Raw genomic sequence first — 25,331 nt, forward strand, 5'->3', positions numbered from 1 at the left:
CGGGGGTCAGTTGCACCTTTATCAGTAACCGATGTAATCAGTCCCGCGCCCTTATCAGGAACATCTTTATCAGGTTTCATTGATTCCTCCACCGTTAGTATTTGTTTTTCTAAGGCGCCCACAGCACCTGTTAAATATGTCAATAATGACAAGGAGGGGCCTCCCCCAACCTTACTCGATTTTTTCTTATTTGCAGTGGAGGGAGCAGTGGAGGAGGTTTTTCTCTTCCCCATAGTGTACCCAGTTACAAACCCTTTCACAGATACTAAGAATCAGTATGAATCAGTGCAGAACCCTATTTTATAGATAGTAATAATACTACCAGAGCTATAAACAACCACGCCAAGGCACCAAAGCACTGTCTCTGTAGGAACCTTATGTAATTCACCAACTCCTGATCTGGAAGACCACCTCCTTTGGACATCTAACAGTCACTGGATACCATATAGCTTACAAAGCTTATTATGTGACACAGTACCTTTTTATGAGTCAAATGGCGTGAGGCAGCCAAGACACCTGGCCCAGCCCGGCCTCCACCGGTCCACGACGGGCAAGGACGGGCCCGCCCTTGGCCCGGGCTTCGCCCGGGCGCGTCCCGCGCTGCATTGAGCCTGTGTGATTTTTAAACGAGCTGGGCGCGGGCTGATCTCGTCACAGCCGGGCGCCCAGCAACAGGGCCTCTGGGTATTGTTGTTCGCCGGCCGTTTCCCTCACGGTGTTTCCGGGGCAGTAGCAGAGCTCTATTCTCCCCTGCGCTGGCCGTTCCCCTCACGGCGATAGCAGGAGCAAGGTGGCAGGGTCACAGGTAAGGTCCTCAGAATGCGCGTCCCGCCCTGCGTTGAGCCTGTGTGATTTTTAAACGAGCTGGGCGCGGGCTGATCTCGTCACAGCCGGGCGCCCAGCAACAGGGCCTCTGGGTATTGTTGTTCGCCGGCCGTTTCCTTCACGGCGTTTCCGGGGCAGTAGCAGAGCTCTATTCTCCCCTGCGCTGGCCGTTCCCCTCACGGCGATAGCAGGAGCAAGGTGGCAGGGTCACAGGTAAGGTCCTCAGAATGCGCGTCCCGCGCTGCGTTGAGCCTGTGTGATTTTTAAACGAGCTGGGCGTGGGCTGATCTCGTCACAGCCGGGCGCCCAGCAACAGGGCCTCTGGGTATTGTTGTTCGCCGGCCGTTTCCCTCACGGCGTTTCCGGGGCAGTAGCAGAGCTCTATTCTCCCCTGCGCTGGCCGTTCCCCTCACGGCGATAGCAGGAGCAAGGTGGCAGGGTCACAGGTAAGGTCCTCAGAATGCGCTACAGGGCGTGTTTGCACACATGTCACCTCAGGCCCCGCCCCCTCCCTTTACCACTGTGCAATCGGGTCTTGTGGCGCGTTTGAAGTTGGGAAATGAAGTCCCCTTGAATCCTGAGTGTCCCTGGGTCGAACTAGCCCACGAGGTACATCCATTATGCGCCAGGGAGCTGCGTTGCAGAGAGGTGTTTAGAGGCCACTCCCTTTTTTACACCTCTCTGCAACACAGCTCTGTGGCGCTTACTGGAGGTACCTGGTGGGCTAGTTGAACCCCAGGGACCTTCAGGATTCAAGGGGTCAAGGGGACTTAATCCCCCATCTTAAAACGCGCCACAGAGTTATGTGTCTATAGCACTTGCAAATACTGGTGGGCAGATTTACAAGAAACTGACGCATCTGTAGAGCCTGTGACACCCTTGCACCATCATGGATGCGCCATATTTATGATACAGCGCACCATGACGTAAGGATTGACAGATGCGTCAGATATGTTGGTGCAAAAGTCACCCATTGCTGGTGTTCCTATGGGCGTTCCACCGCAACACCCGTTGATTCCGATGCTGCCCCATATTTACAAGGGAAGCATACATAGGAGGCAGCACCAGAATTATGACCAGAGAAAACCTGGTCTTACCTTGGCACAACAAGGAGAATTGATACATATCTCCTCATTTTTGCTGTTTTCATGTGTGGTGTGTTGTGCAGCACACATGAAAACAGCTAAAGGCAAATGATTGTTTATGTACAGGAAGGTCCCCGTTCCTGCACGTAAGCAATCATTTTTTTTAAATGCCATTTTGCAACACATAGAAGAGACAAAACAGCATTTGTAGATTGTTTATGTGCAGGAAGGGGGAACTTCCTGTACATAAGCAATCTTCCCCTGAACACAGACACCATTGCACTATGGTAAAAGGGTGCCTGCATTGGCGCTAGGCTGCTAAACGTAGAACCAGCCCAGGGGGAAACATAGGGCTGCACCATATTCTCGTGAATATGGTGCAGCCCTGTGTTTCGGAAGTGGCTGAGCGTGTTGGTAAGCCAGGGTGGCTAACGATACGCTCTGCCACTTCATTACATATGCCCCTTAGTGTTTAATTTGTGTTGTTGATTGCAGGAGGCGGGCACACACTCTCATTTCTTGGGACCTGGACTTATTTTTTATCTTCATAAGTTGGCCTAGACCATGAGACAGAAAGGCAGAGGAGAGAGGAAGAATTAGTCAGAGAAAGATAGAAACATTGACATTGCAGGGAATGTCCCCTTACCTTTGGGAGACTAGCTGTCACACACACACCGGTCCTGTGTTCACAATAGTCCTCTGTGTGCACTGCAGAGCACTCCTATCCCTCGTCATAAAGAATGTGGAACTGAAGTGTTGTAGGTGGGGTCCCACTTTTATACACAACTTTTAGACAGGTTTTGTGGATTCACTGTCTCAAACTGTAGAACAGGTTTGGATTGGCCCTTACTTAAGGTCTCCTCCTCGCAGCTCTCCAGGCGCTGCAACTGTGTGAAACCTGAAGCACAAACAACTCAGGCACAAAGAGGTGTGAGGCTTCTGCACCTGGCTGTCATCAGCCCAACTAGAGGAGTAATCAGGGACAGACACAGGCAAACGGCTCACCTAGAAATTTCCTGTTACAACAGAAACTGCAGCCCCACCCTTCACCCCTACCATCACCAATGGGCAATGCACAGGAACAGGGACATTTTATGGATTTTTGGGGCCCTGGGCCAAAAGTATTTTGAGGGCCCATGTATGGAAACAGCTTTGGTTTTATGATGCAGTTTCAGCTCTTTCATGCCCTCTTTGGCCAGGTCACTGGCAGTACACAGGCACACTGGTCCATATTCTAAATGTGTTCATATCTAATACTCAGGGATAGTGATCTGTGCTTGCAATATTGTAACACAGCAGCAGCTCACTAATATTACTGCAAATAATCTCTGTGACATCCTCTCATTTCTCATATGTGAGGTCCTATATTGTTCTAAAAGAAACTATTTTTAGGGATGTTACATGAAACATAAACGCATTTGTCTGCAAAAAGTCTATAATAGATTCTCGCATATTACCCACATTAAAAATAAATTAAAAGAAAACGTTATTTTCAACAATCTGTTTAAGAATTTTTCAAGGTCATCAGGGTAAGACTCTTGAGAACAGAGCTATCATGGAGCCGCCTGAATGGCTGGGGCACTGGCCTGAGCCCACTTTGCCCATGCCTTAAAACATCTCTGCACAGGAAGACTGTGTAGTGTCTGGATCTTCCAACCCCACCCCATCGCCTACAGGAACGCCAGCAATATACATCCACTGTTCAGGAACAATGTCCTGACCCTCCATCTTGTACTGATGCAGGCATGGGGCATCGAAAGTCAACCCCACTCACCTTCATTACTCAGACTCACTCTCACACAGGGGCTGCTCCTCCATGTGGTCGGAGGAGCATCGCCCCACTGCTTTCTCGCTGTGTGAGAAGCAGAAACATAAAATGGTATTATAAATGCCATTTTATGTTTCTGCTTCTCACACTGCGAGAAAGCAGAAGGGTTTGGTTGGGGGCGAGTGGGTGGTCTGTCCTGCTCTAGGGCAGGGGAGGAGGGCTTTGACCACTGTTGTGGGCACTGACTGTTGGGTCGGCACTCTTACTCGTACTACACATGCACATGCACTACACATGCACTGCGAATTACAGCGTAAGGGTCTGGTATACATATAACAGTGGATCTTACACAGGTGGGTCAGCAAGCCTTCAGTTACACAAGTGATGTGGTCTGGCCACACTGCTGCCCACTTCTCAGCCATGGTATGCTGTCATCACCGCTGTTTGTGCAGGACCCAGGGCCGAGCCAGTAATCTACTGCCATAATGACAGCATGTTTGGTGACCTCTTGCGTTTAAGGACAGATAAAGAACCTCACATAGCCAGGGACAGGCCCCTGCACACATGCTATATTAGCATATGACCAGGGTCAAAATAAAAGATATACATGCAGTCAGACGCTAAAGCTAAGAGTACCCACCTGAACACCATGCTGGGGACATCCCTGTCCTCGCAGCATATGATGGCTCTGATAGTCTTTAAACAAGTCTAGTTACATATGAATGTCTGCCCAATACCTCTTTCAATTATACAAACCAAAGAACACCAACTATTTTTACATTTTTCAGCGATTTATTTATTTACTTTTATAGCATAACATGTATTTGTAAAGCACATGTTCACCCGAGGGTACCTGGGCGCTAAATAAGAGATGTTTATTGTTACTTAACTTAATGGTGCTCATTTTATCGGTCTCAGAAGGATGAAAGGCTGATTGGGCCTGCCGAGATTTGAACCTGGCACCATGAGAAAGAACACAGGCCCCTGCAGTGGAAGCAACTTTGTATTACTGCTTGTTTTTTGTTTCGGATATGCATGTAATCCTGAATCTTTACAGTCCCTGCTGGGAAATGTACCTCCATTTGCAAAACAAATGAAAGGAACTGGGGGTCTAACAAAATCCTGCAGAGTGAGCAGAAGTGTAGGTAGAGGGCTAATTAGTCCCACATGGCAAAAAAGGGAGTAAAAGAAGAAGAAAGAGACATCCAAATGCAATCTATGAGGACCTCAGAGCGAAGCTTGGATACCCATCAATTGTCTGAGTGATCAATCCTATCATCTGGTCATCCAATCCAGGATAAGATACTTCTCTTGATCATAGAGAGCATCTAATTTGGAGTGATTTCACTCAAAAAAAGGCCCAAGATCGTCAAAGGATTGGAGCGAGGAGACCAACAATTGCAAAGTGATAGAACAATTGAAAGGAATGCAGTGCTAGCAAAAGAGAAATTAAAGTGGTGTATTAAAATAGAATTGTGAGAAAACACTACTAGTTTAATATGTGCCTCACACTCTAAATAAAACAACAGTGCAAAAAGCAGTGTTAAACAAATAACTGCTATATGGAGAGGTCGACATGTTTCAGCCCAGTGGGAACCATTTCTCCCTGCGGCTTTCTTCAGGACCCTTGTTGTTAAATTTTCGCTACTGCAATAGTGTGTAAAACATAGTGTATAGTGAAAAAAAAAGAGAAGAAAAAGCTTGTCTCACTATCATCTGAAGGTGGCAATTTATACAACCTTCAGTAGATCCTCCGCTTCAAAAGGATGCGGTGAGCATCTGTCAAGAAAACATATGAACAACGTCTCAGTCTTGAAAATAGTACTCCCAAATGTGCATTTATACCAAACCTCATGTTAGAGGGTGCTTACCCGTAATGATCGAGGAACGGACCTCACCTCGCCTGGAACCTGGCTCAGGACTAGGAGGCCCCGCTCTGTTTGGAAGAGAAAAAATAAACTACCAAAAACCAGAAAGTAATCTGAAAAGATTTATCCTTTTTTTGAGGGGCGCTAGTGAGAATTACTACTAGCAACTGTATACCAAGTGTGTATATATGTAAAATTCACATGTATGTCAGCCTAAGAGAGGAATCCCTAGTCCATTATCTGTAACAAATGACCGTAAAAAGTGGGAATGGGCAATGTAAAAAGGCCGTATCTTGCTGCTTCCCCGTGGTGATCAACGCCATGTTTGTAAAGGCACTGTGAAAGCTCCTACGGAATATACAAGTTGACAGGTGGTTGTCCATATTATAAATCACTGCGGATGGAAGGGGGTTCTGTGAGATGCCAGAAACGCAGTGAGAGTGTCAATCTATATCATTCAAACACGCTATGGTTTAAAATACGCTGTAGTTTGAAGTACCACCAACAGGACCTTAACCACATAGGTAATAATTCCACCGTGATATGAATCACTCCAGATGAACCGGGGAGCGCAATGGTAATGTTAAAACCTGTCATGAGGATATCGTACGAGGGCGCTACAAGCTAAGCTGCCTCGAAGAAAGCTGGTATTGGTAGGAGAAAAGTGCTCACCTATCCGTCGTTGCCCCGTTGTGGCTACCGAGTCAGGAGAAAGGAGATAACCGGAGCATTCTGCAAAGGATGTTTATAAAGCCAAGAAGCCTCGTCAGTTTCGAACGCGAGAGCGTGCAATACGCGTCATCGCCTGACCCCTGATGGATGATATAAAAACATCAAGGACTACAAAATGACGTCAGTGTAATGACGTCTGTAGTTCGTAAAGCATATGAGCACTCTGGCTGGTTTCATCTCTATGTAGCTGTATGTATCTCGCTCATTACAAGGTTTGAAGACAATGTCAGAGCGCTGAAAACCTCGGAATTAACAACTACGAAAGCAAAAGAGGGAACATCAGCGCGTGATCCCTAATGGGTAGTAAAAACGTCAAAGGACTACAAAATGACGTCAGAAAGATGGCGTCTGTAGTTCATAAAGTATGTAGGTGCTCTGCCTAGCCACATGTATAGCTATCTGGATGCCGTGTAACCTGTAACTTTAGTGCAAGGTTATAGAACTAATAAGGACACCATAGTATCAAGACATTCCAAAGGCAAAATGCCATTATAGCGTGAAGATGGATATAGACACCATATATTTCAGAAAACATTTAAAGGGCGGTCCATGGGATGTCATCATTGAGACCCCTGACATCACTTTGTAATTTGAACACCCATTTCTGTTCCTTAATAAATAGGTATTTAGAGATATCGCTGATATGGGACGGTATAATGGGCTTTTCAAGCACTGTCCAGGTGAAATCATCTGCCTTGTGATTGTTTTCAATGAAATGTCTGGTTGATCTAGTAATCGATTTCTTGCATCTAAATGAACTCTTGTGTTCTAACATGCGAGTCCTGACTTTGCGAGTTGTCATCCCTACATATTTACATTGACATGGACAAGTAAGTAGGTAGATGAGGTTATCGCTGTTGCAATTAGTGAACTTCCTTTGCATTCAAGGTCTGTTAGTACCTATATCGATGGAAGTAGTATGTGTAGTTTGTGGGCAGATGGAGCAATTGCCACAAGGAAAATGGCCTGTCACTGCGGGGAGATCCCATAAAGTGCCTACAGCTCTCTTAGGAATGGATTTCGGGCGTGTGTGTACTAGACGATCTCGTATGTTCCCAGATCTCGTAAATGAAAACAGAGGAGGTGCCAACGTACCATCACAAGATATCAAAATGCGCCAATGTTTACGGACACTCTTTTGTATCTCATTGGCCATCGTGCTAAAAGTAGTGACAAAAGTCATCCGTTCAAGTATTGGTTTCTCAAAAGCGGGTTCCAAAAGCGCTTGGCGATGATTGTTAGTAGCCCACTTGAGTGAACGCTTAACCAATCTACGAGGATATTGTCTAGAAACCAATTGTTCCGTTAACCTCTTCTATGCCCATGACGAGATAGTCTCGTCATGGAGCACGGTTGCGCTGTGCCCATGACGAGACTATCTCGTCATGGACCCCGCCCGCTAATGAAAGACCCGGCACAGGAGGGGGAAAGGGCGGGGCACTGAAGGGGTTAAGACATCAGCGTGTTTACTGAAGGTGTTGTCAGTAGAACAGTTCCTACGAACTCGTAGGAACTGACCAAAAGGCAAGTTGTCCCTTAATTATTTGGGGTGTTGACTATCATATCGTAGTAGGGAATTCCGTGACATCGGTTTTCGGTAGAGTTCACTCTCTAGACCTGTGGGGGTGACAAAAATCGACAGGTCTAAGAAAGCTAACCTTTTGTCATCAATTTCAACCGTGAATTTCAGGAACTGATTTCTGGTATTGAGCCACTGATGAAAGTGATGGATAGACTCACGATCGCCTCGCCACACCACCAACACATCATCTATATAGCGTTTCCATAATCGGATAGATGGAAGAAACGGATTAGTGGAATTGAAGATGTGCTGTTGTTCATAAGAATGGACATAAAGGTTGGCCAGACTCGGCGCAAAAATGCTGCCCATGCTGGTACCGGAGACTTGCAAATAGATCTGATCTTCGAATCTAAAAAAGTTGTCCTTCATGGCAAGTTTTGCCAGTGCCATAATGAAATGAACCGGAGTGATGGAATTCAGTTCAGTTTCATATAGGATTGCAGACACTGTATCCAAAGTCTCATCTTGAGAAATGGGTCTCAAAAAGAAATCTACAAACGTGGACAGAGGTTCCAGAATCGCTCCTTGTCCCGAGATGATTGGTCTGCCCGGCGGAGGTCTTTGGGCTTTATGTATTTTGGGTAAAATGTAAAAATACGGCATGATGGGGTGTTTTGTCTGTAAAAATTGGGACTCTTTTGTGGTTATCCAACCTTCACAGAGTGCCTCCTCTGACATATCACTAATGATTCTCTTTTTCTGGAACCTCTGTCCACGTTTGTAGATTTCTTTTTGAGACCTATTGTGAGTAAGATGCCTACGTATCTCCAAGATACAAAAGACATATTGCGTCTGCTACCCACTATTGATTTTGACATGAACAGAGACCTGTTAGTCTCTTTTGATGTGGAAGCATTATATACCTCGATTCCCCAAGACGAGACTTTGGATACAGTGTCTGCAATCCTATATGATACTGAACTGAATTCCAAACTCCGGTTCATTTCATTATGGCACTGGCAAAACTTGCCATGAAGGACAACTTTTTTAGATTCGAAGATCAGATCTATTTGCAAGTCTCCGGTACCAGCATGGGCAGCATTTTTGCGCCGAGTCTGGCCAACCTTTATGTCCATTCTTATGAACAACAGCACATCTTCAATTCCACTAATCCGTTTCTTCCATCTATCCGATTATGGAAACGCTATATAGATGATGTGTTGGTGGTGTGGCGAGGCGATCGTGAGTCTATCCATCACTTTCATCAGTGGCTCAATACCAGAAATCAGTTCCTGAAATTCACAGTTGAAATTGATGACAAAAGGTTAGCTTTCTTAGACCTGTCGATTTTTGTCACCCCCACAGGTCTAGAGAGTGAACTCTACCGAAAACCGATGTCACGGAATTCCCTACTACGATATGATAGTCAACACCCCAAATCATTAAGGGACATCTTGCCTTTTGGTCAGTTCCTACGAGTTCATAGGAACTGTTCTACTGACAACACCTTCAGTAAACACGCTGATGTCTTAACGAAACAATTGGTTTCTAGACAATATCCTCGTAGATTGGTTAAGCGTTCACTCAAGCGGGCTACTAACAATCATCGCCAAGCGCTTTTGGAACCCGCTTTTGAGAAACCAATAATTGAACCGATGACTTTTGTCACTACTTTTAGCACGATGGCCAATGAGATACAAAAGAGTGTCCGTAAACATTGGCGCATTTTGAATTCTTGTGATGGTACGTTGGCACCTCCTCTGTTTTCATTTAAGAGATCTGGGAACATACGAGATCGTCTAGTACACACACGCCCGAAATCCATTCCTCAGAGAGCTGTAGCCACTTTATGGGATCTCCCCGCAGTGACAGGCCATTTTCCTTGTGGCAATTGCTCCATCTGCCCACAAACTACAAATGCTACTTCCATCGCTATAGGTACTAACAGACCTTGGATGCAAAGGAAGTTCACTAATTGCAACAGCGATAACCTCATTTACCTACTTACTTGTCCATGTCAATGTAAATATGTAGGTTTGACAACTCGCAAAGTCAGGACTCGCATGTTAGAACACAAGAGTTCATTTAGATGCAATCAATCGATTACTAGATTAACCAGACATTTCATTGAAAACAATCACAAGGCAGATGATTTCACCTGGACAGTGCTTGAAAAGCCCATTATACCATCCCATATCAGCGATATCTCTAAATACCTATTTATTAAGGAACAGAAATAGGTGTTCAAATTACAAAGTGATGTCAGGGGTCTCAATGATGACATCCCGTGGACCGCCCTTTAAATGTTTTCTGAAATATATGGTGTCTATATCCATCTTCACGCTATAATGGCATTTTGCCTTTGGAATGTCTTGATACTATGGTGTCCTTATTAGTTCTATAACCTTGCACTAAAGTTACAGGTTACACGGCATCCAGATAGCTATACATGTGGCTAGGCAGAGCACCTACATACTTTATGAACTACAGACGCCATCTTTCTGACGTCATTTTGTAGTCCTTTGACGTTTTTACTACCCATTAGGGATCACGCGCTGATGTTCCCTCTTTTGCTTTCGTAGTTGTTAATTCCGAGGTTTTCAGCGCTCTGACATTGTCTTCAAACCTTGTAATGAGCGAGATACATACAGCTACATAGAGATTAAACCAGCCAGAGTGCTCATATGCTTTACGAACTACAGACGTCATTACACTGACGTCATTTTGTAGTCCTTGATGTTTTTTCATCATCCATCAGGGGTCAGGCGATGACGCGTATTGCACGCTCTCGCGTTCGAAACTGACGAGGCTTCTTGGCTTTATAAACATCCTTTGCAGAATGCTCCGGTTACCTCCTTTCTCCTGACTCGGTAGCCACAACGGGGCAACGACGGATAGGTGAGCACTTTTCTCCTACCAATACCAGCTTTCTTCGAGGCAGCTTAGCTTGTAGCGCCCTCGTACGATATCCTCATGACAGGCTTTAACATTACCATTGCGCCCCCCGGTTCATCTGGAGTGATTCATATCACGGGGGAATTATTACCTATGTGGTTAAGGTCCTGTTGGTGTGTACTTCAAACTACAGCGTATTTTAAACCATAGCGTGTTTGAATGATATAGATTGACACTCTCACTGCGTTTCTGGCATCTCACAGAACCCCCTTCCATCCGCAGTGATTTATAATATGGACAACCACCTGTCAACTTGTATATTCCGTAGGAGCTTTCACAGTGCCTTTACAAACATGGCGTTGATCACCACGGGGAAGCAGCAAGATACGGCCTTTTTACATTGCCCATTCCCACTTTTTACGGTCATTTGTTACAGATAATGGACTAGGGATTCCTCTCTTAGGCTGACATACATGTGAATTTTACATATATATACACACTTGGAATACAGTTGCTAGTAGTAATTCTCACTAGCGCCCCTCAAAAGATGGATAAATCTTTTCAGATTACTTTCTGGTTTTTGGTAGTTTATTTTTTCTCTTCCAAACAGAGCAGGGCCTCCTAGTCCTGAGCCAGGTTCCAGGCGAGGTGAGGTCCGTTCCTCGATCATTACGGGTAAGCACCCTCTAATATGAGGTTTGGTATAAATGCACATTTGGGAGTACTATTTTCAAGACTGAGACGTTGTTCATATGTTTTCTTGACAGATGCTCACCGCATCCTTTTGAAGCGGAGGATCTACTGAAGGTTGTATAAATTGCCACCTTCAGATGATAGTGAGACAAGCTTTTTCTTCTCTTTTTTTTTCACTATACACTATGTTTTACACACTATTGCAGTAGCGAAAATTTAACAACAAGGGTCCTGAAGAAAGCCGCAGGGAGAAATGGTTCCCACTGGGCTGAAACATGTCGACCTCTCCATATAGCAGTTATTTGTTTAACACTGCTTTTTGCACTGTTGTTTTATTTAGAGTGTGAGACACATATTAAACTAGTAGTGTTTTTTCACAATTCTATTTTAATACACCACTTTAATTTCTCTTTTGCTAGCACTGCATTCCTTTCAATTGTTCTATCACTTTGCAATTGTTGGTCTTCTCGCTCCAATCCTTTGACGATCTTGGGCCTTTTTTTGAGTGAAATCACTCCAAATTAGATGCTCTCTATGATCAAGAGAAGTATCTTATCCTTGATTGGATGACCAGATGATAGGATTGATCACTCAGACAATTGATGGGTATCCAAGCTTCGCTCTGTGGTCCTCATAGATTGCATTTGGATGTCTCTTTCTTCTTCTTTTACTCCCTTTTTTGCCATGTGGGACTAATTAGCCCTCTACCTACACTTCTGCTCACTCTGCAGGATTTTGTTAGACCCCCAGTTCCTTTCATTTGTTTTGCAATTATAGGATTAGGGGATTAGAACTGAGGCAGGTCATTAAACTTTCCCTTAGACCCTATCATACTTTTTGTGTTTGGTTGGTTAAATGTACCTCCATGCCAGGTGGGTCACCACACTCTCCTTTCAAAGCCAGAGGGATTCCTGCTTGTGACCGGTTTCCATGCTCTGAATTTATGTCTATTGCAGTAGCCAAAAGGTTCCAGGTGCGGAGCAGGATGTACATATGTGTGGTTAATTGTGTTTGACTTTCAGAGAAAGACTCAAGGCTGATTACTGCTCCGGGAAGGTGAGTGCACACAATGTGATAACAAAAGATACGGGAAGGAAACAAGTTTTATTGACTTAAGATAATATTAAATAAACAGAGTTGATGAACCCGGGGCAGAAGGCCTCTGGTTTCAGCCGGTGGTAAGGCTGCACAGAGGGCTTCTGTCTTTCGGTTCCAGACAAAACACACACAGTCGTGTTGTTGGGCCCCAGCATGTCTCTATGTTGCTGGGCCCATGCAGGTCTCAATGCTGCTGGGCCCCTGCGTGTCTCTATGCTGCTGGGCGACTGCATGTCTTCATGCTGCTGGACCCCTGCATGTCTCTATGTTGCTGGGCCCATGCAGGTCTCTATGCTATCGGGCCCCTGCATGTCTTGATGCTGCTGATCCTCTGCATGTCTCTATGCTGCTGGGCCCCTGCACACCTCTTACTGTTGGGTCCTTGCAAGTCTCTATACTGCTGGGACCCAGCACATCTCTATGCCTCTGGGCCCCTGCACTTCTCTATGCTGCTGGGCCGCTGCTTGTCTCTATGCTGCTGGGCCCCTGCACGTCTCGATGCTGCTGGTCCCATGCAGGACTTTTTGCTGGGGGGCCCCTGCACATCCCTATGTTGCTGGGCCCCTCCATGTCTCTATGTTGCTGGGCCCTTGCACGTCATCAAGCTGCTGGGCCCCTGTATGCTTTAATGCTGCCGGGCCCCTACACATCTCCATGCTGCTGGGCCCCTGCACCTCTCTATGCTGCTGGGCTCATGCAGGTCTGTATGCTGCTATGTCCCTGCACGTCCCTATGATGCTTGGCCCCAGCACGTCTCTATATTGCTGGGCCCCTACACGTCTCTATGCTGCTGGTCCCATGTAGGTCTCTATGTTGCTGGGCCCCGGCACTTCTCCATGCTGCTGGGCCCCTGCAAGTATCTATGCTGCTGGGCCCATGCAGGTCTTTATGCTGCCTGGCACCTGCACATCTCTGTGTTGCTGTGCCGCAGCACATCTCAATGTTGCTGGGCCCCTGCATTTCATCATGCTGCTGGGCCCATGCAGGCCTTTCTGCAGCTGGGCCCCTCCATGTCATCATACTGCTGGGCCCCTGCTCATCTCTATGCTGCTGGGCCCCTGCATGTCTCCATGCTGCTGGGCCCCTGCACATCACTATGCTGCTGGGCCCCTGCACATCTCCATGCTGTTGAGCCCCTGCTCGTCTCTATGCTGCTGGGCCCCTGCACGCCTCTTACTGTTGGGTCCTTGCAAGTCTCTATAATGCTGGGCCTCAGCACATCTCCATGCTGCTGGGCCCCTGCACTTCTCTATGCTGCTGGGCCCCTGCATGTCTCTATGCTGCTGGGCCCCTGCACGTCTCCATGCTGCTGGTCCCATGCAGGTCTTTTTGCTGCTGGGCCCCTGCACATCCCTATGTTGTTTGGCCCCTCCATATCTCTATGTTGCTGGGCCCCTGTATGACTTTATGCTGCCGGGCCCCTGCACATCTCCATGCTTCTGGGCCCCTGCACCTCTCTATGCTGCTGGGCTCATGGAGGTCTCTATGGTGCTGGGTCCCTGCACGTACCTAGGATGCTTGGCCCCAGCACATCTCTATATTGCTGGGCCCCTACACGTCTCTATGCTGCTGGTCCCATGCAGGTCTTTGATGCTGCTGGGCCCCTGCACGTCTCCATGCTGCTGGGCCCCTGCACGTATCTATGCTGCTGGGCCCATGCAGGTCTTTATGCTGCCTGGCCCCTGCACATCTCTGTGTTGCTGTGCTTAGCACATCTCAATGTTGCTGGGCCCCTGCATTTCATCATGCTGCTGGGCCCATGCAGGCCTTTCTGCTGCTGGGCCCCTGCATGTCATCATACTGCTGGGCCCCTGCTCATCTCTATGCTGCTGGGCTCTTGCATGTCTCTATGCTGCTGGGCCCCTTCACATCTCCATGCTGTTGAGCCCCTGCACGTCTCTATGCTGCTGGGCCCCTGCAGGTCTCTATGCTGCTGGGCCCCTGCACGCCTCTTACTGTTGGGTCCTTGCAAGTATCTATACTGCTGGGCCCCAGCACATCTCTATGCTGCTGGACCCCAGCACATCTCTATGCTGCTGGACCCCAGCACATCTCTATGCTGCTGGGCCCCTGCACTTCTCTATGCTGCTGGGCCCCTGTATGTCTCTATGCTGCTGGGCCCCTGCACGTCTCCATGTTGCTGGTCCCATGCATTGTCTTTTTGCTGCTGTGCCCCTGCACATCCCTATGTTGCTGGGCCCCTCCATGGCTCTATGTTTCTGGGTCCCTGTATGCCTTTATGCTGCCGGGCCCCTGCACATCTCCATGCTGCTGGGCCCCTGCACCTCTCTATGCTGCTGGGCTCATGCAGGTCTCTATGCTGCTGGGTCCCTGCACATCCCTATGGTGCTTGGCCCCAGCACATCTCTATATTGCTGGGCCCCTACACGCCTCTATGCTGCTGGTTCCATGCAGGTCTCTATGCTGCCGGTCCCATGCACGTCTCCATGCTGCTGGGCCCATGCAGCTCTTTAAGCTACCTGGCCCCTGCCTGTCATCATACTGCTGGGCCCCTGCACATCTCTATGCTGCTGGGCCCCTGCACCTCTCTATGCTGCTGGGCCCCTGCACATCTCCATGCTGTTGAGCCCCTGCACCTCTCTATGCGGCTGGGCCGCTGCACGTCTCTATGCCTCTAAGTCTTCACCTGTTGACCTCCAAAACTGGCTTTTCGATGCTCTTAGGTCTTTTCTTCATGCACATTCCCCTTTTCGCCCACTAAATCCCAGTTTTACAAGTGGTAATTGGATGCTCTTTTTCCTCATTTCTACTTTAAAAATACTCTTTTTACCTTCAATTCCTGTCCTCATCTAATAGCAAGTTCATGTACCTACACTACCTAGTTTAAAAGCTCAACAGCCTACAAGATCCTGAAAGCAATGTAGTTTTGCCAAAATGCCAGGACTGATTTACAGTGTCACAAGCAATATGTGGGCATGCAGATTCACTGGAAAGTGTGATTCACTGGAAAGATGAAAGGCTGAGTCAGCTTCGCTTCAGCCTCATGACCTGTAGAACATTACACATATCAGTAGCAAGTATTAACTCAGTGAGCCATCCAGCACAAATCAGCGGCAAGTGTTAGCCCACTTAGCCAACTGCACATATCAGCAGCAAGAGTTAGCTCTCTGAACCCACCCAGCATATATCACGGCAAGTGTTAGCTCTCTGAGCCATCGAGCACATATCAGCGACAAGCCAACATGCGTGCATCTGAAAAAACAGCATGGGCCTCATTTACAATAATTTGACGCAGTGCAGCACAGCAAGCCTTCCTGCAGTGCTGCCATGCGTCAAAAGAAAAGGGCAAGGATGCACCATATCTACACAATATGGTGCATTCCTGTCCTTTTCCTCTGCGCTGGCACACAATGGACTGACATGCACCAAAGCAGAGGCTCTTGTGCCATGGTGTAAGGGTGTCTGTGTTGTAGGGGTACCTTCCTACACAAAGACAATCACGAGAGGTGTTTTTCTCTTTCTATGTGTGCGGCGGAATGCAGCACACATAGAAAAACGAGAAACAAGGAGAAATAAAGGTATTTCTCCTGGTTGTGCTTCCCGTACGCCTCTCCTGGGAGGCATAGGAATCTGACTCACTCCCAGGTTTCCTAAACCATGTAAATCTGGTAATGCGTCAGGTTCCATGGATGTTGCATCAAAATACACTCAGCAGCACCCATGGAATGCCCCTCTCATGCAGAGTAATGTGTGAAAAGGGGGCATATTTACAAGGCCATGAAAGCCAAGCAGGGTGGCTTTATATGACCTTGTAATGCACCAGTGGGCAGGTACACTGTGCCACTGGTGCATTACAAGGCCATATAAAGCCACCCTGCTTGGCTTTTCATGGCCTTGTAAATATGCCCCCAAAGAAGTGATGCACCGGTTCGTAATGGGCTTAGAAATAAGCCCCCAGATGTGCAAGTTTGAATAGGTTTCTGCACCTGTTAACAGTGGTACACCCAGGGCCTCATTTGCAATACTTTGATGCACTGTAGAGCAGTAAGGCTTCCTGCCGTGCTGCCATGCGTTAAAAGAAAAGGGCAATAATGCGCTGTATCCACAAGATACAGCAAATTCCTGTAGATTTACCTCTATGCTGGAGCACAATGGACTGCCATGCACCAACACAGGCACCCTTGCACCATGGTACAATGGTGTCTGCGTTGTAGGTGTGGTTGTTTTTGTGCAGGATGGGCCACCTTTCTGCACAAAAACAATTACGAGAGGTGTTTTCTATGTGTGCTGCAGAATGCAGCACACATAGAAAAAGGAAAACAAGGAGAAATAAAGGTATTTCCCCTCTTTGCTCCTACCTTATACTTCACCTGGGGATGGCAATGGAATCTGACGCATTCCTGGATTTATGGAAATGCGTCGGGTTCCATGGATGCTGCATGGGAACACCCACAGCAACATCCATGGAATGCGCCTTTCACTCAGAGAAATGCATGAAAGGGGGGCATATATACACAGGGCAGGGTGGCTTTATGTGTCCTTGTAAACTTGGCCAGGCAAAATGCGCCACCAGTGTGTCCAAAAAAGTGTCGCTACCAGCAATGGACTTGAAAAATAAGACCCCAAGTCTTTTATTTGAATTTGTATTTTGGTGATTGCAGTTTGACTCTGATTGTAGGCTGAGGCATGAGATTCTAAGCTGCAGGTACCAGAACAGAAGGAGCAGCTGCAGGTACCAGGACAGGAGGAAGTGCCAGCTGTAGGTACCATGTCAGTAAGACTAGCTACAGATGCCAGGACAGTAAGGCCAGCTGCAGATACTAGAAACGTAGGGCCAGCTGTAGGTACCAGGACAGGAGGAAAGACCAGCTGCATGTACCAGTATAGTAAGACTCGCCACAGGTACCAGGATAGGAGGACTAGCTGCAGGTACCAGGACAGTAGGACCAGTCACATGTACCAAGATAGAAGGACAAGCTGCTGGTACCAGGTCAATACAGAACTGAATGATCTGCACATAGTTGATCTGAATCTCACGGGGTAGCAGTCAGGAGCACTGTTATAAGGTAAGGTCATTGAATAATATACTGCACCTGTCTTTTTAGCATTTTGTTTTACCACAGTGAAACATTCACATTACCAATAGAGTTTCAGAGGGTAGAGGACATTTCAAGAGGGTGCCTTACATTGACAGGGACACAAAATATAATGGGTGACCCAGTATCCCTCAGAACCTGGGCGTATAGAAAGTATACTATAATTGGTTCTGTTGGATAAACAATTTCTTTACAATTCAAACAATAAATGTACTGAAAAAAGGAAACACACATAGATGAAGTCAATCAAAATTAGTATATTGTAATCTTTTGCGTTTTGTTTTTGCTTTTTATCACACAATTTTTCTCAATTTTTTTGTTGGTTGTCACGATAAAAAGGCGAAAGGGTAACTTATAAGTGAATAAGTGATCTAGAAGTGAAAGGGTGTTTTGAGTCAAGATAATATGTACAGTGCTATATAAAACAGTATATACAATGTAGAACTCAATGGACATCAGTCCCTAAACATATGAATCTCCAATCCATCTCTTGTTCATTTTGTTGTTTTAAGTGGGATGGAGAACGGAGGTTGTGGATTATCAGGATACGTCAACGTTTCGACCCAGGGTTGTGCGTGATTGCAACTGAGTCACAGCGGGTCTTCTTCAGGGGAGGACAGCAAGTAGAAATGGTGCGGTGTACCACTTAGAAGTTGTTAGAAATACACCATCCGGTTGGATTCTTTAAGAAGTAGAAACAGAAATGAATCACGTTGTGCAGAGCGGAATCTTATTCCGTAGCTTATATCTTCCCTTCAGCAGACCGCGAGTGATCACTCCATCCCACTTGAAACAACAAAGTTGATGACTGGATCAGAGAGGACTGAACAACTGAGGGAAGCTCAACTACTTGTATTATGATAATATGAGAAGCTTGCTGACAGTTTATTCCAGCACAAAGGTTTTGCATTTCCCCACTCTTTATGTTTAGGAGTGTAATGACTTTGTACTGAATGATGTGTGTTATACCATCTTTTTCTAAGTTTCAGCTAGTGTCAGGCTCCTGTATTTAAGCTAAAATGCCTTAGGGCTGGGGGATGTCCCCTAATGCTTTTGTTAAAGTTGCAAGGAATGACTGCCTCTGTTATTCTAATATGTTACTAAATATCCCATTGTGCTATGAAAATTGCTATGTGCTTTGTTTAGCTATTGGTCTATTTATACAGCTTTAAACCACCTTGTAACCATTCATTGCTCATTAGGTGTCCTACCTGACTTCTTGTTTTTAAAATGCTAAGAAATCCCAGCTAGGTAAGTATAGAATTCATCCAAGCTGAGGTGTGGCATCTTGGGTGCTCATCTGAAGAAGGCTCCTGTCAGTCAGATCTGCAGATCAGCCACCTGCAGATCAAGTCACACTGTTACTAACCATAAATATAATTTATAAATGCTTCACGGTTCTGTGGCTCAGACTGGTCGGTTACAAGCCTACAGGGCACAGTTGTGTCCCTACCAGGTTTTGGGGCAACAGTGCTCTAAGGATGGATTCTGATGATCAACCAGTGTGCAAGTGAGTTCAAGGTGATTGGTGGATGTCTGCAAGGTGAACAGTGAGGGCCTGATTCACAAAGGGCCTCCACACACATTGCGGAGGCCCCACAGTCATTGGAAAGTCTCCGCACTTGGGGGCAGAATCTCTGGAATGAGAATTCTCATAGCAGAGATTCCACCCGAGTGCCGTGACTTAATCACTGCTGAGGGGCCTCCTCCATAGGTGTGAATCTGAGTGATTAGATGGTTAGTGGTGCATGAGTGTCAGATGAACAGTCATCAAGCACAAAATGAATGGTGAACATGGCCAATATGTTTAAGGCGAGTGGTGTGTGTGTGCAGGGTAAGCTGTGTATGTGTAGAGAGAGAAGGTTGACTGTAGAGGGTGAGATGTATAAGTGCTCAAGGTAAGTGCAGAGTGAGAGGTGTGTGAGTGCAGGGTGAGAGGTGTCTGAGTATAGGGTGAGAGGTATATGAGAACAGGGTGAGTGGCAAGTGAGTGCAGGATGAGGTTGTATGAGTGCAGGGTAAGTGGAGGTTGGCAGAAGGGTGAGCTGTGTCAGAGTGCAAGATGAGACATTTGTCCTTTGTGAGCTGTGTGAGTGGGAGGTGCTTGGTGTGTGTGCAAAGTGAATAGCACATGTGCAGGCAGAGTTCTCTGTGAGCATGTGGTGTGTAAGTACAGTGTAAGAGATGTGAATGATGTGTGAATGTTGGGTGAGCAGTGTTGGTAAAGGGTGAGCAGTGAGTGAGTGCAGGGTGAGTGGCAAGTGAGGGCAGGATGAATGGTGGGTACGTTTAGGGTGAAAAATGGTTGACTGCTGGTTGAGCAGTAAGTGTTTGCTGGGTAAGCAGTGGCTGACTGTTAGGTAAGAGGTGTATGAGTGGTAAGAGAGTGCAGGATGAGTAGTGGGTGAATACTGGGTGATCGGTGTATTAGTGCTAGGTGAGAGGTATGTGATTGCAAGGTGAAGGTTGTGTGATTCCAGGATGAGCAGTATGATTGGATGGTGAGGTGCATGAGCAGTGTATGAGTGTAGGAAGAATGGTGTGAGTGCTGTCTGTGAAGTGTGAATGGTGCATGCTTGATGGGTGAGAGGTGATTGATGTGTGTTTGGGCAGGGTAAGAAGTGTGTGAGTGTGAAAGGTGAGCACTGTGTTCAGTGTGAGCAGGTGTGTGCACAGCATGAGAGATGCTGATGTGTACAAGGTAAGTAGTTTGAGTTCAGGGTTGGAAGTGTGTGTTGAAGTGTGGAAGGTAAGAATTGTGTGAGTGATGAGAGGGATGTAGGTCAATGGTATGTGAGTGCAGGGTCAGCAATATCTGAGCACATGTTGAGATGTCAGGGGAGAGGGAGTTGTGCGTGAGTGTGCAGTGTGAGAGGTATGTAAGTGTACAGGGCTAGCAGTGTATTAGTGTGTAAGGTGAGTAGAGTGTGAGTACACTATGAGCTTTCTGTGTGTGTTGGAATAGCTGTGGGTACAGGATGAGCAGTGAGTTTGTGTGCAGGGTGAGAAGTGAGTGTGAAAAGTGACAAATGTGCCTGTGTGCAGGTAAAGTGGTGAGTGTAAAACAGCTGGTGTAGGAGACAACTAAGAAGTGTGTTTGTGAGAGCAATGTGAGTGGGTTGTGACATGTATCTCCTGCAGTAGTCACAGTGACTCCCTGTGATCAAGGTTGCCCTGGATCTTAACTGAAGGTGAGTTGTAATCATCAATTAGTACCAAGATGTATTGAAGAACTTCTGAATGCTGTGACCATGAGACATGATCGGACCCAGCCAAAGAAAAGTCTAGACCGGCCTGAGACCAAGCCTCGGCACCTGTTATTTTTTAGGGTTGGGGTGTTTTGCAATTTGGTTCAAAGAAGACTCAAGCACCACAATTCCTGGAACCACCTGCTCCTGTGCACTCTCAGTGGAACGGTGCTGGTTCATCTTCTGCTTGTTGCTAACAAATCTCATCAATAGCTTTCTCAGCTGGGCTGGAGCCAGATTTTCAGTGTTCAGCAGGTTCTGCACTGCACACTGCCCAGATCAGGGCTACATCCGCTGACAGCAACACTACAGGCATAGCCCGCCAAATAAACTGCATGAACCTTCCCAGACACATGGTACTGCAAACTTAAATCCCTAATGAGTGGGAAGTGGTTGGAAGGGAAGAACCATTGACTGTATCTGAGCGTAAAAGCAGGATTGGCTCCCCCCTGTGGTATCACTGAGAACTCCCATCATGGGCAGTAGGCCAGGACATTATAGAGAGACTGGCCTTGTAATCCCGGTGGGCACTGCTACTGGGTCAAAAATTGAGTTGTTGTCTCAATGGGGTGTGAGCCATGATCAAATAATAGCCACAATACCTGGCAGGATGAACCACTAAAAACAATTGTGCTTAATCCTAGGTAGATCTGCTCAAAAAGCAGTCAGGCTTAATTTAAGGGCAATGTATTTATGCAGCACACTAACAGTAGTAAAGTGAAAACACAACACAAGAAAAATCCCACACCAATTTAGAAAAATTGAGTACATTTTAATAAATTATTTAACACCAAAAGACAAAAATCCAATCAGTACAACCAAAGTTATGAAGTTTTAAATATTTAAGTGATAAACAGTGCTAAAAAGCACAAAGCATCACTCGCTGCTATCTGGTCGTTCTAGACTGGATGAAAGTCACAAGGTCAGGCCAACCATGCTGGACGGATACAAGGACCTGAAAAGTCCTTCTGAAAAACCTACCTTCTGAGTCCAGTGCAGAGTTCTATTCGCTGTGGAAGGGGTCATGTGTAGCAGGGATAGCTTTGTAGTTGTCTGCCAAAGTAGCATGAAGGGCTGGCTGGGGTGTCACAGATGGTTTTTTCTGTAGTGCGGGAATCCTGTCAGCATTGCGGATGATGGCAGACGCAGCTTTGGGGGTGGTTCTTACTGAGAGAGGTCGATGCTGTAACATGAAGAGTTGGTTCGCCGGAACTTAATGTTGTTAAGCAAAACAATCTTGCAGAGTGCATAGCAGGCAGGTCCTTGAGCGTCCATCTGCAGCTCCAGAAGTGAACAGAAGAGTGGGTCTGAGGGCCCTATTTTTAAACCTGGTGTCTTCTTTGAAGTTCTAGAAGTTTCTCTTTGGAGTGCTTGGAATTTCTTGACTCCCCTGGCCTGACTCTAAGCTGGTTGCAGGAACAATGTAGCAATGATGAGCCTGTTGTGTGAAGGCAGAGCACAAGCTCATTGTGTGAAGGCCGAGCACAATCTATTCAGTTGTAAGTTGGCTATGATCAGCTCCTCCCCATCATGTTAAAAGTAAGGGTGGGTGGTAAATTCTGTTCCACTCGCGGAACTTGTGAAATTTCGGCATTTCCGCGTTCCGCGCAGAACGCGAAAATGTCGAAACATCCGCAATCCGCAGTGGAATGGAATTCGGGGGCATGCGGTAATATTAAACCTCACCAGGAAGCACTTACAGATTATAAATAAAATAAGCAGGATCCCGAAGTGTGATTTCTCCACATATCTACCGTCGAAAATTAGCTGCAATCCTTGATGGAGGTCTTTGCATCCATGAGTTTCTCAAGCGCAATCCCCGTGTAGTTCCTGTGACCAGGAGGCTGCTTTCTCCTCATCTGCTGCTCTGATCGGCCTCTGACCCTCATAAACAAGAGGCATGTGAACTCGCATTGAAGCCCCGTCTGTTTGGAAACGCCCCATACACACTATCGGTATGCAACGTCCTCCTGGCATTTCACCACTATGATGGACAGCTCAATCAAGGGACCTCAGCGCTATTCGGTGCGGTGACAAAGTTACAGACACATGGTCACTGGAGACAACTCTTCTGTCCCTTTATGCAGCTGTAGTGTAGGAAAAAGCACTATACATCTATCCAACGAGGTAGCACTTACTGATTAGCCAGTAGAAAGTACTCCAGCTGAGTAGAGGAATTGCACAAAATGGTGGCATCTTCTTTGATAAATATGCAGGGCAGGATTCAATCTGGCACGATGCTCGTCTGCCCCTGACTCCCTGAGAGTGACCCTGCATAGATTGCAACGGGCGCAGCAAAATGCCAGCGAGCACGCAAAATTCTGCGTGTTCGCGGAGATTTCTTGCAGTTTCACGGAATTTTGCAGAAGGCAAATTCGCAAATTCCTCCCACCCCTAGTTAGAAGATGGCCCACGCAGGCACACCCAATCCCTCTATTGTGTGTTTGGACATATTCACAATGTCTAACTGCCAGTTACACCCAGTCAAGTGACCTAAGACAGGCTACAGGCACTGAAAGGCTATGGGCAGGAATATGCCAACTTTCTGAAAGTGTCATTTTCAAGAGTGTTATTTTAAATCCGACTTTACCATTAAAGAGGATTTTTTGCTACATTTTCATAGATACTAAAAATGAAATGTTTACCAGGTCTCAATCAAAAGTAATCACTTATTAAATGTAGTAAGGAAACCTAGTGTTATTTAATGGGAAAGGTAAACTAATTTAGGAGTTTTTTTACTACCAGAATGTGTAAAACTTAAAATTGCATTTCCAACCTTTTCATTACAATGCACCTTGCCCAATGGGCTACTTATTGCAAAACATAGAGGTGACATATTGGCAAGAAATAGGGATTTTAGGGCTGGGCAAGAGGGCTATATTGCCAAGTGGGGCATGGGCAGTAGCCGACGGAGACGGACTTGAGCTGAGGAGCTCCGTTTGCCATCTCCCCAACCCAAGATATCCTGATCCCCTGAGACATTGCAGGGGGCTGAAACTGGAACTGCGAGCCCTCGGGACGTTGGGGCCAACCTTGTGGGTAACAAACAACGGAATTGGCGGTGCCCCCAGGATTAAACAGCCGGACGTTTCCGCGGCGGGCCTGACTCTAAAATGGTGCTGGAAAGCTGATACCAGCCGCGGCACCGCAACAACGGAGCAGCCGCACTGCCAGAGCGGAGGAAGCTGATCGAGCAGCCTGTCGGGAGGTGACAAGCTCCTGGGGGACTGCAGATGTGAAGTGGCATTACTGAGGGGCTTGTCCGGTCCACGAGGTGAGTGGCCCCCTGAGCGGCCCTAGACTGGGCACTAAAATGGCAGCTGGGTGGTAAATCCCCTGCAAGACAGCCAGCGAGAGGAGGCCTGGCTACTAGGGGAGTGATCTGAGCCAGAGGAGTTCACCTGAGCTGCCAGGCGCCTAGTGGAGAAGCGGTGAGGCCTGGATGCCCGTCAGGGGTTACACGCATTTTCCCCAGCTTTGCCTCGGTCCCTGGCGCAAAATGGCATCCGGACAGGGAGCACACTGAAGCGGCGGGCGGCCGCCCACGAGTATGATAAGCCCACTGCTGCCCCAAAGAGGAATGTTGAGTTGAGCCAAATAAGGGGAGAAGCGCAGGAGTGACAACCTTGAAGAACCAGCAGTCTCCCCTGAGGCCCTGTGATCCCCCCACGCGACTTCTGGACTCCCCATGAGAACCGGCAGGTCCCAGCGCTACCGGAGATCTGAGAGAGGGACACAGTCCGCAAGTAGGACCAACACCAGGCCCAGGGAGATGCCTGGCTGGCCCCACGGGATGTGTACCAGAGGTGAGAGGGACTGGTGGCACTACCGGAGGGGACATACTAACATTGACTGTTTGACCTAGCATCCAGCACAACAAAAGTGAGGAGCTGTGCCACATTGGGGTGATTGCAAGTAGGGGTCTGCTTGTAAGAGAGGTGGGTGGCTAAGTGCGGAGTCGCCTCGGCGAGACCCATCGGCTCACAAGATTAACAGTGGAAGAGAGTCCCCGTCGTGGGGACGTCGATTGCATTTGGCGCTGTGAGAGCTCGTCCCCTGCGAAATCACCGACTACAGCTAGAGATCTTGGGTTGCACTCCACCCAGAGGTCTGTGTGCTCGGCCGGACGTACGGACTGCTGGCAGTGGGCCCAGGATGGGGAGGCCACAGAAGAAGCGGGGATTCACGGCTCTTAGCATGGATGTTCCTAATCAGCACTCGGATGATGATGAGGAAGTCCCTGATGCACAGGGAGAGCGGACTGCCAGGAAACCTACATTAAATGGCATAATGCAGGCTATAACGGCCTCCAGAGAGGCACTGGAGGGGAAGATAGACGCCATTAGTACGGACCTGAGCTTGCTAAAGGATGATCATCGAAAGCTCAAAGACAGGGTAGCAGCCGCTGAAAAAGAACTATGTGGCCTGGCGACCGAGGTGCAAGAGATGCGTCGATCCCTGACAACATTGGAAGCTAAGGTGAAAACCCTGCAATTGCGAGATGAAGATAGTGAAGGGAGATCACGGTGGAACAACATCA

Source organism: Triturus cristatus, chromosome 7, assembly GCF_964204655.1.
Source record: "Triturus cristatus chromosome 7, aTriCri1.1, whole genome shotgun sequence".
NCBI lineage: Eukaryota > Metazoa > Chordata > Amphibia > Caudata > Salamandridae > Triturus > Triturus cristatus.